The sequence below is a fragment of the Quercus robur genome, chromosome 9 (genome assembly GCF_932294415.1).
Source record: "Quercus robur chromosome 9, dhQueRobu3.1, whole genome shotgun sequence".
NCBI classification, from domain to species: domain Eukaryota; kingdom Viridiplantae; phylum Streptophyta; class Magnoliopsida; order Fagales; family Fagaceae; genus Quercus; species Quercus robur.
Window position 1 is genome coordinate 1,758,404 of NC_065542.1, and position 19,308 is coordinate 1,777,711.

The window sequence follows — 19,308 nt, forward strand, 5'->3', positions numbered from 1 at the left end:
TTAAACAGATTCAAAAAATCAATCATTATGTCCAAGTGATCAATCCCAAGTCTTATTTGAAAAAGCCAAGATCCAATGTCTAAAGACAATTACTCACCGATGCCTCCAAAAAAGAAAAATATAGGAGATTATTGTTAAATGCCGTTTCAACGTAGACCGTGACAACTTTCTCAATATAATAAGATTATGGCTATACAAATGTGGAGTAATAATCCAAAACAATTAATGTCACAGCAATAATTAAAAATAAAAAAGCAGACAAATTGTGAAGGTGAAAGCAAAATTCATAGGAGGGGTAGAGATTCTTATGTCAGGGGAAGACAGCAACCCTTTTTTTTTTTTTTTTTGATAAGAACAACAACCCATTTGAAAATGAAATAAAGCCGTCCGCTAATGGATACTATATCGTCCATTGAATGGACCGTAAGCTAATGGATACTATATCATTCAAACGACTAACGTAGTGATAAAGCTAGCAATCACCTTTTTATAAACAAAAAGTAAATGAATCTCCCTTGGTGAATGGTTGAGGGAGTTAATGTAATTAATATATATATATATATATATATATATATATAATGGTTTTTCCCAATTGGTAATTACAAACACATAAGCGATAGTTTACATAGCAGATTACAATTTGCCTTTATCTCTATCTGTATGATGAGCCTTATCATTATCATGATGGGGTGCTGCATTATCCTTATCAGGGGTGTTCACCAAATCGCACAAACCACACAAATTGCAAAAACCGCCTGCAAAATGGCATAACCACACTGCATCGCAAATAATAATGCACCACACTGCATGGTGTGGTACAGTTTGCGGTTTTATAATAAGAAAACCGCACTGCACCGCACTACACCGCATTCTCTCTATATATTAATATATTTATTTTTTTAATATTAATTATATTATTAATAGTTTAATAACCTAGTTTTCAAAAAAAAAAAAAAAAGTTTAATAACCCTAACAAGTGTTGATTAAGAAAGCCAACTCAAAATAAAGAAAAACTAGCTCAATAGTATAAAACTTTGCCCAAAACAAAAGAAAAAAAATTAGTTTTGGGTTGGGCAGGAAAAATCCAAAATTTGAAAAATTGATTGGCTTCAAACCAAATTTTATACACCTCACCACACATATGACCGCAAAAATGAGGTGCGGTGCAATTATGGTTTTGGTTAAACTCTAAACCACACCGCACCACACATGTAACCGCAAAAATGAGGTGCAGTGCAGTTATGATTTTAGCTAAACCGCACCGCACCTCACTGTACTACGAACACCCCTACTTATTAATAAGTAAGCATTCCCAACAATGCTTGCTATTGCTTGATTGCTTGGAGTTTGATTTAGTTTCCATCTTGGCATAAACACATCAAGTTTCTTGAAATAGAATTAATTAGCTTCTGGGTCCTCTCTCAAAATACTATGTTTTATATGTATTTTGGTGTGTGCATGTATGAATGTGTGTTTGTAGGTGTGTTCTGTATGTGGGCAATGCCTACCATATGTGCCAGGAAAGTCCTCTATGAATGATGTATGATTGGGAGAGATACAAGATGGTGACTTATGTAACCCCAACCTTTTTTGGATTTTTCATTATGTGTCCTTCTTGCATGTCAATAATCCAAATCTTTGATAATTTTCAATTGTATGTGCAAAGGTTTCTTAGTTTTGGTTTGGTTACAATGTCTTATTCGTGATTTGGAAATGATTTTGTCTGTTTTAATAAGCCACATGTTAGCCCGTATTATTTATAAATATAAGTTTTACTAAAAAGTTTATATATGTCTGTGAAATGCTAGATATATACATTGTTAGTCCACTTTATAATAGCATAAATTTTTATGAGTGAACCTTGACAAAATGTACCATATCTCTGTTTTTTTGTTTTACTAGTGGCAGAATCATGCTGAAGATTATGAGTTTGCCTTGTTTGCTTCAAAAGAATCTTGTTTTGTTTGGAGTTCCAATTCTAAGTATCATTTGCATATTCTGTTTTATTGTTCAATAAATTAATACTCAAGACTTTCTTTCTAAATTGTTTGTAATAAATTTAAAAGCTTGAACTCTAAGATGCCTTAGTGGCAAAGTTGTTAGAAGATTGTTACTGGTTCAATGGTGGAATTTGCTCCTCTTCTCTGTGTTGTATATAATTTAGCTTGGGCAAACAATTAACATCCCTATTAATTGTTTTCTATTGTTCTAGTGAGTTTTGTAGTTCTTCTGTTCATTTTTCTTTGATGTGTGTGTAGATTAAATCCACCAACTCTATGAACCCAATCCAACCCAATTAAAAATGTTTGTTGTTGGGTTTATTACTATTTATCAATTAAAAATGTATTTTATATAAATGTTTTTCTTTTCTTCTAAACTTTGTCTCATTATTTTTATTTTCTTTTTTCTCCTCTTTTATCCTATACAATTGTTCAACTCAGGAGCACTCCACCAAATTTTAGATGCCTTTTCAATTGAACTATGATAGGCTTTTAGATATACATACTCCAACTTATAGATAGACTATCCATTTGGATTAAAAATTTGTTGTTTTTTACCTCCGGTAATATGCCATTACATCATTTATGAAATTTGTGTTACCAAGATTTTGTATAGCTCAGTTTGTTGAATTGTTTATAGTGATGGAACTATTGAGAGTGTACTATGGTTTCTTCAATGAAATTGGTAGCTTTAAGAATATTTGCAAAATTGAGAATATTGTTTAATGGTGGAGAACATAATTTTTTGTTGGCTGGAAGCATAAAAATTATGTTGTTTTAGGTTTCTACAAGTTTTGTGTTTATTTTTATTTTTATGTGAACTTTTATTTTGAATAAATTGTTTTTATTTTCATATATTTTCAAGTCAATACCTTGAACAAAATAAATATATTTAATTTCTATTTAACTATCCCGTGCATCGCACGGAATAGCAACTAATTTATGATAATAATTAAGTGGAAATTACATTTTGTCTAATGATTATTTAACACCCTATCTTCCTCACCCCAAGCCAAACTATTCAAACGAATTGAATAATACTTTTCGTGAACCCAGAAATTTGTTTGTTTTTTTTTTTTTTTTTTTTTGATATAATAGTGAACCCACGAGAGTGGGTGCGCCAAGCCATTAAGGGATTATGTGCTGCCACTGCTTATGCTTCAAAGTATTACATCTCATTACTATATTACACTCTTCTAGTCTTCTAGATGTACTCCTTTCCTCATATAAACTTCCATACTGTGATTAAATTATGGGGAAAAGAAGTTTGAGTGGATATGTTAATGGCAATGACTTCCATGACAAATTCAATGAGGAAGACAGAGCCGCCATGATTATTCTTCACATAAAGCATGCCAAGCTGGATGAGAAATTTGCCATAGCTTTGCATGAAATCAAAAACCAAAGAATTAGGCATAACCAACATGTAGCAAATATAGCAAGCCATAACCCATTCAATTTTTTCCAGGAAAACAAAAGTTATTAAGCCTGTCCATGAAAGCCTATGCTTACAAGCCCCCATATTTTCCACCATTCCCACGCCTCAACGGCCTCATAGGAGCATGCTTTAAGGCCTTTGAGAAGCAGCTTATATCCAGAGATGTAAGGAGCGACCAAAGCAAGCTGTCCTGAACAAACTAGGTGTGGAAACTTTCCCTTGCCATTGCTAAACAGGAACGAAGTTGTTGATAATGGAATTCCTGTCATTGTGTGTGACTGACGTGACATAAAAGGTAAACAATACCCGATGACATTCAAGCATTGGGGGTCTAAGGTGATGTATCTTAGGTTTCACAATTAAATTCAACAATATGGCTACGTTAATCAGTAACGTAGTTGAATTTAATTGTCATCAAAGGAAGATAGCACATTTGAGCTGCATTAGTTAATATAGTCACATAGTTGAATTTAAATAGAAAACTTAAGGTACAACATCTAAAAAATTGTATTTAAGTATTAATTGTAGTCCCTACGTATCAATCAATATTAGCTAGATATTTTTAGTGCTAGGAGAGGGAGTTTGCATTAAGTGTTGGTATTAAGTATTAGGTTTAGCTTCTTCTTCTACTTCTTCTTCTTCTTCTCTTTTTTTTATTATTATTTTATTTTATTTTTTTTGGCAGTAGTAAGTACTGGAAAAACTGCCCATGTGGGTTTGACAACAATTTTTATTTTTATTTTTTTGGGATGAGAATGTGGGTTTGACAACATTGCAATAGTACATTTTGGAATGATAATAAACTCTTTTTTCGTTTGAACCATGATTGTTATTCCCATGACTTGATCTCTTTGCCATGATTTTGTAATGCACGAATTACCATGAAGGTAGCTTCTCAATTCTATCTGTTCTTCATCTTCCTTTTATCTTTAAATGAATGGTCATTGCATTCATTTTATATTTTATCCTTAAAAGAAAAAAAAATTGCATCATTTAAGCTATTTCACCAATAAATTTATATAAGTGCGCAACATGCTTGATTTATATTTTATTATTAATTCACTTTGAAATGGTTCATGGTTTAGGAACTAATGCTTTCTGACATGATGAATTAGTAATATTTTCTAATGATTAATTTGACTTTACTGAATCTTTGTTTTTTGGTTTTACCCGTGGTAGAATCAGGCCCACTAATGCTTTCTACCGCTAGATTTATTGTAGTTTGTTTTTAGCTACCATCTTGGCATAAGCACTTCAATTTCCTTGAAATAGATGAAATTAGTTTTTGGGTTTGACTCATAATGCTGTGTTTATATATGTATTTAGGTGTGCATGCATGATTGCTAGTGTGTTTGTGAGTGTGTTCTGTATGTGGGTATGTCAAGCCCACCATATATTCGAGGAAAGTCCTCTTTGGAGGTTGTCTGATTGGAAGATACAAGATGGGTGACTTATGTGCCCCAAGACTTTAGTTTTTTGGATTTTTCATTATGTCTTTCATGCGTGTCGATTATTTTTGAGCTTGCAACATTCAATTGTATGACAACGGTTACTTAGATTTGGTTGGGTTAGATATCTATTTGTGGTCTGTGGAACATGTGTTTGTTTTAATAAGCCACAAGTTAGCTCATGATTTGTTTTTATATATATATATATATATATATGTTCGCATTTCTAAGTGCTTTTTAGTTTCTTGTATCTGAGAACTACTCATAATGGGAAACTTTGATTAATAGTTGGGTTTTTTTTTTTTTTTTTCCAGAGAATTTATTGATGAATAGAAACATTACAAGGGCAAAAGCTCGCAGCTAGCAGAGTACAACCACTCTGATACGCACAAAAAGTCCTTCATAGACCACCTAACTGAGATTGCTAGCCTACAAATCAACAGGACTAACAATTTGACACCAAAACTATAAAAGCCAGGCTATAAACAGGAATAGTTTCTAGGATCTGCCAATGACAGTTCCACCAGATTGGAAACATCTTAGGGCCTAATTAACACCAACTGCTTTCAACACAGAGCAGCACCTGAGGCAATCATCAACTTCAACCAACTATCTTTGAACATTCTTGAGCTGGACAGATTCCTTCATGTCCCAGTTACATCATAATACTCGATATTGGATAGAATCACAATTGGAGCCTTGCTTTCAACTCCAGGTTTGGCATCCTTGTTAACAGATTTGACTATCTGTTCTAATAGCTTTTTTCCTATATATTGATAATAGGATGTTTGATTTCTTAGTGTTCACATTGTTTGTGTTACACACTGTTTATAGATTTATGGTCTAATTTTAGACAGAATATTAGACTGTCTTCTATACTTGCATATCAGCTTGGTACGCGCTGCCTGTGTTTTATCATTGAGACCCCTGTACGTACTTCTATCCATTTGAGATACATTATATAAGATCAGAAATAAATTTCTTGATTTATACTGGTATTTCCCTTATATTTAAGCTGAGACGTGGTTGTTTTGAGGAGCATATTCACTAGTGCCTTGTTTCTAGGAAGATGCTTAGAGGTTGAACCTTCTTTTTGCATCCTCTTAACCTTAGTACCTAGTAGGCGCACAAACGTTTAGCCAAAAGTTGCTTTCCCCCTACATTTCTGTATTAGCACATGAAAAGTGTTTGTGTCAAGTTAGGAAAAAAGGTTCCCAGTTTCTGTATTACACATTATGCTCTTTAGTTCACCATTCATATATAAATGAGATGTGATTATGGTTTATTTATTTTTGGATAAGTATAATCAGAGTCTTCTTATTTTAACTTTATTAATGCATCTTTGGCCATTAACATATGGTTCTTGAGTCTTACTTAAAAATCTTTGACTTACATATAAATTCTAAATAAGATTTCCAGTAGTCCTTTTTATCCCCCTCTGTTTTTTCCAATTATTCTTTTGGGTAGAAAGTTCTTGCTTTAAACTGTATTTTCACCGCATTCCTCATGTTCGGTTGTGAAAGTTCAAATAGTGTAAAAACACCCTTGAACGTTTAGACCCCCAATTTACAAATTAACCAATTCAAACTTTATGTCAAACAACTAGTGTGCGGAAAATGAACAAAAGCTATAAAACAGAATTGGAAAACAATCTAAGCCAAATTAAAATCACAACCCACAGCAGATAATAAAAGGCAAAGATAAAAGGGAAGGAAGATGCAAACACAAGGACAACACGTGATGTGTTATTGAAGAGGAAACCGAAGTCCTCGGCGTAAAACCTCTCCGCCGCCTTCCAAGCAGTACGTAATCCACTAGAAAATGTAGTTGGGATACATAGACAGCAATAGACCCTCCAAGTCTAATCTACCCAATGCACCTAAGCCCTCCAAGCTTCTTGCTCCAACGAGGTTGTACCGAACCTATTTTTTTCTAGCTTTCCGAATTCCGCTACTTGACCATAGCATCAACCAATGTAAATTGGTTCCTTCCTAACTGCTTCCTAGAACACCAAACAGTCCTCTCACTGTAATGGATATGGTGAGAAAAAGTTTTGGTAAAATGCCTCTCAAGGGTTTAACAATGGAGAGGAAGAGAGTTGAGGAATTTGAAGAGACTCTTATGTAAAGATTGTAGATGAATCAATCTTGTTTTACTCTAGGGTTTCTCTCTCAAAATTTTCTCTAGAAGCTCTCTTTCTTCTATGGGTATAAGGAGTATTTATACTGGGATGAAAAGAGAATGTGAAATATCAGGTTTTTCAAAACAGGGGTGGCTCGTGGCTTGACCTCGCGGCTTGACTGAGTTGCGAGATCCAGTCACGCGATAACAGAACGGCCAGTTGTCCTGTAATGCTCCAGCTAGCATGACGCTTCAACTTCTGGCATGCTTGGCACGTGTGCTGCTTCTGGCGGCTTGCAGCCGCGAGTCACCCGCGAGATCCAGTTGGGAGACTCTGTTTTCTTGCACACTCTTGAGCATTCAACACTTTATCTCACTCACTACCCTTACAACAAACCCACCTAAATACAGGGTTACTAATTGCTGAAATACAAGCAAATTTGGCACGGAATAAAGCCAATAAGATGGTTGATTAAATTCAACCTTACAGGTTGTCTTAAGCTCATGAAGAGAAATCAGTGCTCAAAGTCATAATATCCAAGTACAACCTGTTGAATAATTTTGTGTCTGTCTTCTTTTATGTTATTAGGAACGCAACTTGATAATTTTTGTTACTTAAGTTAGCAATATCTATTTGAATTTGGGATTGTATTCATTATTCATATAGCCATGACTCATAAGATACTCTTTTGTTATTCACTGTTGCATGTCCATATACTTGTACAATCACACTTTATGTAGTTTTTCTCCGTTATCATATGCATCTCTTTTTATCTTTTAATCATTTTGAAAGTAAGAAGCAAGAAATCTTTTGTCGTTGCTTACAAACATGCTTGCATTTTTGTTTTCCTCAAAATGTAGTTACAATTATTTTTGTTCAAGTTTTACAAATAAGTACTATTTAATGTTGCTCTGCAGTGTGAGAGAAGAAAGTTCATAGATCTCTTTACTTGCTGCTCAGAAAGCATCTTCAATTGCGAACTTAATGAGAAGATTCCATGAGAACCTCTAAGGGTCCAAGGCTTTCTGGAATGCAGAAGCAAGCACTTCTATATAGAGGGTTTTTGTGAGTAGTTTATTCCAAATCTGCTGAAGATCGACATACGATTGCTTCCATTGTGTCAGCTGAGTTCTGCAGTAATTCTAAGCAAGTAGATTGGAAAATTTTCCTCTATATTGAGTACTTTCTTCGCTGTGGTAAGAAACATTTGGATCAGCTCAAGAGCCCTGATACTATTGGGTTGTCGTTAAATGTTTGTGTCTCTGAACCATAAATCCTAAACCTTGAACAAAGACATTTGTTTAATTCTTATACTGTTTTGAAGCTGAAATTTGTTTTATTCACTAGTTAAATGATTATTTGATTAAAAGGATATCTTGGTCCCAAATTCTTAGTATTAGTAAATTAAGACATGGTCAACTGCTTTAAAAGTTGCAAATCTTCCCAAATGTTGATTATTCCATCCTCTTTAAGAGCAGCATATATAGATGAATCTTATACTTTTAATTATTTATCATATGGTTCCCTGTTTTGGCAATTATTTCTTGTTAAAGCTCTTAAACTTATGCTTACTTTCAGGCTTAGATGTCCAACTCTTATCCTTTGTGTTGTTTATGATATGATGAACATTTTGCCATGTTTTAAAAAGTGTAGGTAGTGAATATGATTAATTCCATAGAAATAAAGAAGGATTCAGCCTTTTCAACCTAAATTATTATGATATCGTTATAATTTTTTCTATTTATCTTCAATATGTGGAAATTAGAGGCTGAGCTCAATCCGTGAGAATTGAAGCCCAGGAGAGACTGAGCAAAAAAAGCTTGATAAACTTTAACGTATTTTGAAAGATGAGTTCAATAATGAAGGCTCATTCGAGCTAGTATTTATCAAGTGCTTCATGCATTTTTCTTTACTTTTTTTTTTTTTTTTTTTACCAATTATCAAAAAAGAAGAAAAAAAGATTTCTGTTGGAAATATTACTTTTGCCTTTGAAATTGTTGAAAACTAGTTTTTGTTTTTTTTTGGGGGCAAATATTTAGCTTTTAGCTTTTTTTGAAATAAACTATATTTTAGTTTTTTTTTGTAATACATTTAATATAGAAATTATCAAAAATTATATTTTTTATTAAATACTATAAAATAAGTTACAAAACATAGGGGATTTGGAAACAGACATTAGAACTTATTGGGATACAAATTGAAATCTGTAAAAGTTAGTTTTGTTAGAGATACCAGACATTGCCTCATACTCGCTGATCTGATAATGCAGATTCAAAATTAATCGTTAAGTCCAAGTCATCAAGACCAAACCTTCATAAAAAAAGCCAAGATCCAATCACAATTATTCCAAAAGTCTCATACGAAAAGGAATACAGGGGATAATTGTCCACGTTTAAGTGTGAACATGGTGACAATCTTTCTTAATAATATTATTATTGAAGACTATCTCAAATGGTAAAGCAAGTGAGCTATTATCTTTTTCCTAAATAAATGTAAAATAAAGTGAAGCACTAATCTAAAAAGTACTATAAAGAAGCTGTGTGACAACAATAATTCAAAAAAGCATACTAGCAGTAAAAGCAAAAGTCATAAAGTGAAGCAACAATCATGAAGTGAAAAACAGTGAAGATTCTTCAGTCCATGAAAATCTAATTGGGAAATAAAATTACAAGAGGAAAAAGCCAAAGTGAAAACAAAAGAAGAAGAAAGTGGTCGACAAAGGGCTACTTCAATCTGTAGTAAAAGGCTACTCATTCTCTGTTTTGCTGAGAAGAAAGAAAAGGATACTCATTCTCAAGTGAAAACAGTCGAGAAAAAACATCTTGATATTATTTCTCATTTGCAATCCTCCCTATTTGTTATTCTTTATCACCTTCAATTGTAAACTTCTCTTGTAAGCTCTCGAAGTATACAATTCTTCTGAAGAAAATATTCAAGTTTAATTTTCAAGTAAATTTATTCTTTAAATATTTCACATTTTTCACCACTGTATTTGCATATTTTAAATATTCGAGTTTAATTTTCAAGTAATTGTTTCTATATTTGTTGATTTGTTCTTTTGGATCTCCTAGGCTCCTACATCTATCTTCAAGTTGAATATCAGATGGTGTAAATCTTGGGTATCAATTTCGATTAGTGGACTCTGGACTGGAGGTTGGAGTTGGAATTTTATTATTATTTTATTAATTTGAATATTGTAAATTGGAGTTCAATTCTACTTATGTCTATATCATCTATTCATTCTTTATTAATTATTGAGAGCACACTTCATGAGGTTGAGGTTGGGTCAGTTTGAATTTCTAATTTATTTTTATTTTTATGGGAGTTTGAATTTCTAATTGTTCTGCTTTTAATCAATTAGTTTTTCCTTTTATTAGTAAATTTCACTTGTAAGTGTGAGGGTGTTTCATAAGGAATAAATAAGGGTTTTCTATCTTTTCAATCGGTGGAATCACTTCATTTTATGTATTAATATTTTCTGTTCTCTCTCATTGGTCACCTATTGTCTAACTGTATTGGTTTAAATTGCACCTTTTATTATCAATGAAACTTATTGTTTGAAAAGAAAAAAAAAAAAAAAAAAAAAAGCCAAATTGTTTGATCAATTAATGGTAAAGAGGAATAAAAACCTTTGGCCATACTTTGGTTGTTCTACTCTATGTTTCACTAATTATATACTATCACATGGTTTTTTTTTTCACCTCTCATTTTCAACTTTCAAGTAACTAAAGTATATTGTTTTAAAAATAAAAAAATCAAACACATTACATATTATAATTGATGAAGTGTCCGTTTGGCAAAGATTATTTTTGTCAACTTATTTTACTGTTCAACTTATTTTTGCTACTATTCATGAGTCCCACTGCACTTTTTGGTACTATTTATGGTCTCACTATACTATTTCAACTAACTTTTACTTTTATTTACCATATTTTTAACAAAAAGTTTTCAGTTTCAGTAAAATAAGCAAATCTCAAACGGACCCGAAGTATAAACTATAAAGTGAAATGCTAGAGTAGGACATGAGACTTTTGTTTGAGAATAAGAAGATTCAAAACAATTAAATAAATTGGCCCCTTATGGAAACATGACTCTATGGTTTATTAATAAAGAAATAATAGATCAAGGAAAATTGAAATGTAAATTGTAAAGCATCTCTTAAACATGGAAAATCAAACAAATGTGTTAAACTTCATCTCTTATTAATGATTTAATTGTCACTTGAACAAGTTTAATATGTGAAAATTTATATTTTTGTCAATGTCTTTTACTGTCTTTACCTGAGAATAAATGCAATTATTATCAGGTAATAATTTGTTTAAAAGTTTTAAATTTCATAATAAGATACGAATGATATTTTAGAAAGACTCATTTATTTTGTTTTGAAAGAAATTTTTTTAAAAAAAGTCAACATTTCGGTCCATAAATTATATTGTGGGGCCCGGCCCAAAAATAATGGGCTATTCCAAATTCAGGCCCGTCCGAGGAGCGTCCTGTCCGAAGAAAAACCACATGTGAAGCATTACTCGATCCCAATAACGCCAAGGAAACCTGTCCGAGGAGTAACTCCTCCTCGGACATCACGAAACCCAGACGAGGAACTCTCCCCAGCCATTTCAGTTCATCCTTCCAGCATATAAAATGAATAAAATCCAAAATATCTCATGGAAAGCTACCACCACATTAATTGCGCCCCAACCACCCTCTTGGCCGCATTAATGAGGAAAAGACCCCTGAACAGTACCACCTTGGCCTCTGCAACTCACAAAGGGAGTGATGAGGGTGGCTAATGTGACAGGTGCTCAAGTAGATGCTTAGATGATCAACAGGTGTAAGGTTGAGATGAGAGGAGGAGAACTATATAATGTAGTGGAGTCCCTCAAAGAAGGGGACAGAAAAACTGTATTAAGAGCAAAAGAAATAGAATCATACAGAGGAGATCCATTCTTGTGTTTTTATTTTTTGCAAACACTACTGTCCGTGTATCAGACCGAATAGGTTCACTGAGGCTAAGTTCTTTGACCCATCCTCTACAAATATTTATTGTGGGTTGCGCTTTGGGCCAAGGCCTGATCAATAGAAGTTGGGCCAGGAAAATCGTGCAACTACAATTGGCGCCGTTTGTGGGAAGAACTAAGGCATCAGCTAGTGCAACGGTCGAGCATGGCAGAACTAGATCTGCACCAGGAGGATCCTCACCAAGCTAACTCCCAACGGACACAACCCGTCGAGTCCCAGAGGCAAAATAACCCAACCAACCCAGGCGGTAGGGGGAATCGGGAGGGAAGTGTGCATACTATCCGGACGAGCCAGAGTCACACTCAGATAGGAAGTCACGTGTCTCAGAGGCGAAATAGTCACCAGGCCATGCAGCGAGAGATAGATGACCTAAAAAGGAAGTTACGACGTGTGCAGCGAAGACGATCTCCCTCTAACTCAGGCGAGTCTTCTAACGCGGAGGACATGAGTTACAGACAAAGGTCAAGGACCCCCCCAAGTGAAACCTTTTCTTACGAAAAGGAACCACGCCCTGTACGGAAGTATGAGAGCCCATCCAGCAAAGGTTCGGGGAACGACGCCATGAAGAAGGCGCTGGATCAGGTCTCAAGGTCACCGTTCACGAATAGAATCGAAGGGGCTAAGCTGCCAAGACGCTTCAACCAACCGGTGTTCGCCATCTATAACGGCAGAGCAGACCCGGTAGAGCACGTGAGTCAGTTTAACCAGAAAATGGCGATTTATTCGCAAAACGAAGCCCTAATGTGCAAAATCTTCCCATCCAGCTTGGGATCGATGGCAATGAGGTGGTTCAACAGCCTGAAGACAAACTCCGTAGGCTCCTACAAGCAGCTCACTCAAGCTTTTTGCTCCCGTTTTATTACAAACACCAGAGTCCCTCGACCTCTCAGTTCGCTACTATCCTTATCCATGCACGAAAGAGAAACCTTGAAAGCGTACTCGGATAGGTATTGGGAGGTGTATAACGATTTAGATGACAACCATGATAATGTTGCTATCAGCACGTTCAAAAGCGGTCTCCCCACCGAGCATGGCTTAAGGAAATCCCACACCGGAAAACCAGTTACTGATGTCCAACAGCTAATGGATAGGATCGACAAGTACAAAAGAGTAGAGGAAGATCAGCTGCAAGGGAGGGGAAAGGAGAAGGTTATCCCCCCCAAAGCAAGTGATTTCAAGTCGGAACGTCACAATCCTGGTCAGCCGAGGAGAGATTTTCCGCGACAGGCTGGGCAGAGCAACCCGCAAACAGTGAATGCCGTATTCAAAGAGCCAGTACAACAGGTACTGGAGAAAGTAAGGGATGAACCCTATTTCAGGTGGCCGGGAAAGATGGCTGGAGACTCTTCCAAACGTAACCAAAACCTGTACTGCCACTATCATCAGGATCATGGGCATACTACTGAGGACTGCAGGAATCTGTGGAATCACCTAGATCAATTGGTCCGAGAAGGAAAGTTACGTCACCTGCTGCACCCATCGAGCGGCCATCCCGGCCAGGCAACACAAGAGCCTCGAAGGGACGTGTCTTTAAGACCCCCCACCGGGACGATACATGTCATCCTCGTTGCACCAGGAAGAACTGGGTCACCCATCCCCAGGGTATTAGCTGTTGATCGGCTCCCCTCCGAGGGCAGGCAAAGGGATCCCAAAAGGTAAAAAAAGGGAAGCTCTTTGATACTGGGATTCTCGGATGAGGATAAGAGAGGAACTGTTCAACCTCACGATGATGCCTTGGTGGTCACATTGCGAATTGGGGGCTTCGATGTGAAAAGGGTGTTAGTAGACTCGGGAAGTGCGGTGGAGATAATGTACCCTGACCTATACAAGGGGCTGAACCTGAAGTCGGAAGATTTGACAGCTTATGACTCCCCCCTTCTCAGCTTCGAGGGAAGGATTGTTACGCCAAAGGGGCAAATCCGACTGCCCGTACAGACTGGGGCGGAAGTGGTGGAGGTGAATTTCATTGTGGTCGACGCTTATTCACCCTACACCGCGATAGTTGCAAGGCCATGGATCCACGCCCTAGAGGCCGTGACCTCCACACTTCACCAAAAAGTAAAATACCCATCCGGAGGACAAGTAGAAGAGATCCGAGGAGATCAGGCCGTGGCCAGGAAGTGTATGATGGCCACCATTTTACAGCGGCCCTTAGTCGAGTCCTCGGTCCCAGAGAGCTTATAGCAACCAGCCTCCTCGGCAAGGCAAGACGATGGGCTGGCCGAGGAGATAAGGTGTGAAAGTTTAGATAAGATTGCTGTCAACGATGACCCGGAGAAGTTCTTTCAGGTCGGCTCTGAATTACCCCTTCAAGAAAAGGAGGAACTGGTCAGATTTCTCAGAGAAAATGTTGACGTATTCGCATGGGACGCCTACGACGCCCCGGGAGTTGATCCCAGCCTCATTTGTCACCACCTGAACGTCAACCCCTCTTCCACTCCGAAGAAGCAGCCACCCCGACGCCCTTCAAAGGAACACGCTAGTGCCGTAAGAGACGAAGTGGCAAAATTGAAAAGAGTAGGGGCTATCAAAGAGGTCTTTTATCCCGAATGGTTGGCAAACACGATGGTGGTAAGGAAGAAGACAGGGAAGTGGAGGGTCTGCGTGGACTTCACGGACCTGAACAAGGCGTGCCCCAAGGACCCATTCCCCCTACCTCGAATCGATCGATTGGTGGATGCAACCGTGGGGTACCCTCGAATGAGCTTCCTGGACGCCTTCCAGGGCTATCATCAGATACCCCTTGCGCTAGAGGACCAGGAGAAAACGGCTTTCATGACGCCCATCGGAAATTATCATTATAAGGTGATGCCGTTCGGGCTAAAGAACGCGGGCTCAACCTACCAAAGGATGATGACTCGGATGTTCGAGCCACAACTGGGCAAGATCATTGAGGTTTATATAGACGATATGGTTGTGAAGAGTAAAAGGGTGTCCGAGCACGTGAAAGACCTCGGAATAATCTTCGTTATCTTAAGGAAGCACCGGTTGCGGCTGAATGCCTCCAAATGTTCATTCGGGGTCGGGTCTGGGAAATTCCTAGGGTACATGGTCACCCACAGGGGAATAGAAGTAAGTCCCGACCAAATCAAAGCCATTAACAGCCTACACACTCCTCGGAATCCGAAGGAAGTGCAGAAGCTCACTGGCATGATTGCGGCATTAAACCGGTTCATATCACGATCGGCGGATCGATGTCGGCCTTTTTACCTCCTGATAAACAAGTGGAAAGAGTTCGAATGGTCGGAGGATTGCGTTCAGGCTTTCCAGCAGCTTAAGGACTACCTGTCCCGACCACCCATCATGTCCAGTCCTGAGGCAGATGAGGTGCTGTTTGCCTACATCGCCGTAGCTCCCCACGCTGTAAGCCTGGTACTAATACGGGATGATAATGGGGTGCAGCGACCGGTGTACTATGTGAGCAAATCACTACATGAGGCCGAGGTGCGATACCTACCTTTAGAAAAGGCAATTCTGCCGATAGTGCATGCAACCCGGAAGCTTCCCCATTACTTTCAGGCGCATACGGTCATCGTTCTAACTCAGCTTCCCCTTCGAGCCGTGCTTCGAAGCGCTGACTACACAGGAAGGATCGCCATGTGGAGTGCTCTTTTGGGGGCCTTTGATATTAAATATATGCCCAGACCCTCCGTCAAAGGACAGGTCCTCGCAGACTTGGTAGCGGAGTTTGCTGAACCCTCTATAGAAACAATGACCGAGAAGAAAGACCTGGGTGGAAAATTGGTCGGCGCAATTTCAGCAGGAGGGACCATGCGTTGGAAGGTCTACGTGGATGGCGCGGCCAACCAAAGAGGATCAGGAGTTGGGATAGTTTTAATATCGCCGGACGGCGCTGCCATTGAAAAATCGTTAAGACTCGGATTCTCGGCTACGAACAATGAAGCCGAATACGAAGCTTTACTTCAAGGGATGGCGATGGTTCAGAGATTGGGTGGAAGAATAATAGAAGCATTCTCAGACTCCAGATTAGTAGTCGGACAAGTGATGGGCGAGCTTGAAGCTCGAGATACTAGGATGCAAGAGTATCTGGGACAAGTTAAACGGCTACAGACCAGTTTTGAATCCTTCAGTCTAACGCACATTTCCAGGAGCGTAAACACCCATGCAGACTCGCTGGCCACTTTCGCCACGTCCTCGGCGCATAATCTGCCGCGAATGATCCTTGTTGAAGATCTATCACAGGCAAGTCCCATCCGCGGAAACCCGGCTCAAGTCCATCAGATCAGAAAAAGTCCCAGCTGGATGGACCCCATAAAGAGTTTCCTCCAAAACGACATCTTACCGGAGGAAAAACTAGAAGCCGAGAAGATACGCAGGAATGCTCCTCGGTTCTGGCTATCAGAGGACCACAAACTATATCGACGCTCTTACTCTGGACCGTACCTACTCTGCATACATCCAGAAGAGTCCGAGTCTTTACTTAAGGAGTTACACGAGGGGATTTGCGGAAGCCACACCGGAGGAAGGTCGCTGGCGCACAGGGCACTCACCCAAGGGTACTGGTGGCCGAACATGCAAAGAGAGGCCCAAGAATACGCTAAGAAGTGCGACCAGTGCCAAAGATTCGCCCCGAATATCCACCAACCCGGAGGGGTTCTCAACCCCCTCTCTAGCCCATGGCCGTTCGCACAATGGGGTCTTGATATAGTCGGACCTTTCCCCAAAGCTGCGGGGAACAAGTGATACATAATAGTCGGAACTGATTACTTCACTAAATGGGTGGAAACTGAACCCTTGGCCAACATTAGGGACGTGGACGCCCAAAAATTCATCTGGAAGAACATCATCACCCGCTTCGGAACTCCGCGTACACTCATTTCCGACAATGGTCTGCAGTTCGACAGTAGGAACTTTAGGGAGTATTGCCGCGAGTTTGGAATCATTAACCGATATTCCACCCCCGCCTACCCTTAAGGAAATGGGCAGGTCGAGGCTGTGAACAAGGTCATAGTGAACGGACTGAAGAAGAGATTGGACGAGGCAAAGGGGAGATGGGTAGAAGAACTCCCCCACGTCTTATGGACTTATCGGACGACGCCACGACGATCGACCGGTGAGACTCCCTTCTCGATGACTTATGGGGCTGAGGCCATGCTCCCGATCGAGAACAACTTTCCCACACTAAGGTCTAGATCGTTTACCCCAAACGATAACGACGAGTTATTGGAACGGAGTCTGGACCTAGCTGAAGAAAGAAGGGAAAAAGCGATGATTCATATGGCCTATTATCACCAGAAGCTGAGACAAGGGTATGATGCTAACGTCAAATTGCGGCCTCTGGGTCCAGGTGATCTCGTGATGAGGAAGATTCTTGGCAGCGCAAAGAACCCCTCTTGGGGCAAGTTGGGGCCCAATTGGGAGGGACCGTACCGTGTCACATCCGTGGCCGGAATAGGCGCCTACTACCTAGAAGATTTGGATGAAAAAGCTGTACCTCGGCCATGGAATGTAAATAACCTCAGAAGATATTGTTATTAATGAGAATGGCTTAGCGTACGTTTTCTTTCATGACTATCCGCTGCTTGCTGGTCTGCTGACAACTATTTATAAGTTTTAAACATAACCTAAGTCCTGCATGGCTCCTCGGACCACAGACTTAGGGGAAATTAATACTTAAGGCAACTATTCATAGTTTTAAACAGAACCTAAGTCCTGCATGGCTCCTCGGACCACAGACTTAGGGGAAATTATTACTCATGACGATTTTTATAAGTTTTAAACAGAACCTAAGTCCTGCATGGCTCCTCGGACCACAGACTTAGGGGAAATTATTACTCATGACGATTTTCATAAGTTTTAAACAGAACCTAAGTCCTGCATGGCTCCTCGGACCACAGACTTAGGGGAAATTATTACTCATGACGATTTTTATAAGTTTTAAACAGAACCTAAGTTCTGCATGGCTCCTCGGACCACAGACATAGGGGAAATTAATACTTAAGGCAACTATTCATAGTTTTAAACAGAACCTAAGTCCTGCATGGCTCCTCGGACCACAGACTTAGGGGAAATTATTACTCATGACGATTTTTATAAGTTTTAAACAGAACCTAAGTCCTGCATGACTCCTCAGACCACAAACTTAGGGAAAATTAATACTTAAGGCAACTACTCATAAGTTTTAAACAGAACCTAAGTCCTGCATGGATCCTCGGACCACAGACTTAGGGGAAATTAATACTTAAGGCAACTATGTATAAGTTTTAAACAGAACCTAAGTCCTGCATGGCTTCTCGGACCACAGACTTAGGGGAAATTATTACTTATGATAGATTGAGAGATTATCACTTAAAGGAAATCATTTTAATACATGCACGCAGTCTAGCACCATCGCAATCCTCAAATGCGCAGCCCAGAAACCCATATTATTTTGACTGTTTACCTGTATCTACATCGTTGCAAATGTTTAAAAAAGAGCGCTACTGACATACATCCATAGTAAGCAAAACGAACATTTTATATTAATATTCCGAGTACATTAGAAAGAGAGGTCCTTACAAAAGAATGGAAAAATAAGACGACTCTCATTCAAAAAAAAAAAAAAAAGAAGAAAAAAGAGGGGAAGAGTACAAAGATCAAAAGCCTAAAAGGCTAAGCCTTAGCAAGAGGATCTTCTTTCTGCTCGGGCTGAGGAGGAGGAACCTCGATGGTAGAGTCTGCGGCGGGACCCTTCGCCATATCAGGCACAAGGACGGCATCAGGCACCGCCAGGTCCTGCTCTGAAGCCACTTGGGCGTCATCAGGATTATCTCGGATCTCCTAAGGATAGAAGATGTTCTCGGGCAGTCTTAGTGCCGAATCCGCAAGAACTCCTGCAGCATCGAGAGCATGAGCCCATGAAATACTGCAGTAATCCCTGCACACCTCGGGGATCTCCTCGGATAGCCTGGCCTCCGTCTCTTCGGCCCCGAGCTGGCGAGCAGCATTCTTCTCGGCCTCTGCAGCCTCTCGGATCAGCTGGGCCTCCTCTTTGACCCGCCTCAGCTCATCCTCGACTTTTTGCAGAGCAGTCTTGAGATCCTGCACTGCCTGCCTCTCGGTGGCGAGGTTAATCTGTGTCGAGTAAGCTCTTTGTGCTGGTCCTCCGCCTGGGTCTCGGCACTCTTCAAACCAGCCTCTGCACTTTTGCGCCAGTTCTCCGACTCCTTGAACTCGTCCGTGAGTTTAAGGTGATCGTTTTTGAGGGACCCCAAGGCTTTCTCCATCTCCGTCCGAGCCTGGGTCTCAGCCTCAGCCCTACTACGGTTATCACGGCAAAAC

General features: G+C 39.2%; 1 protein-coding gene across 4 annotated transcripts in view; it reads left to right on the top strand.

The window, feature by feature from the left end:
• Positions 1-9,944: 9,944 nt before the first annotated feature.
• Positions 9,945-19,308, top strand: part of LOC126700181 (disease resistance protein RPM1-like) — an 83,943-nt gene continuing 74,579 nt past the window's right edge. For 2 of the 4 annotated variants that reach the window (XM_050398224.1, XM_050398222.1), the window contains exon 1: positions 9,945-9,957. The gene's annotated coding sequence lies outside the window, so the exon portion shown is untranslated. Of the gene's footprint in view, positions 9,958-10,021; positions 10,035-19,308 lie in introns of those variants that run through there. The other 2 variants (XM_050398225.1, XM_050398223.1) reach the window with 1 other exon arrangement.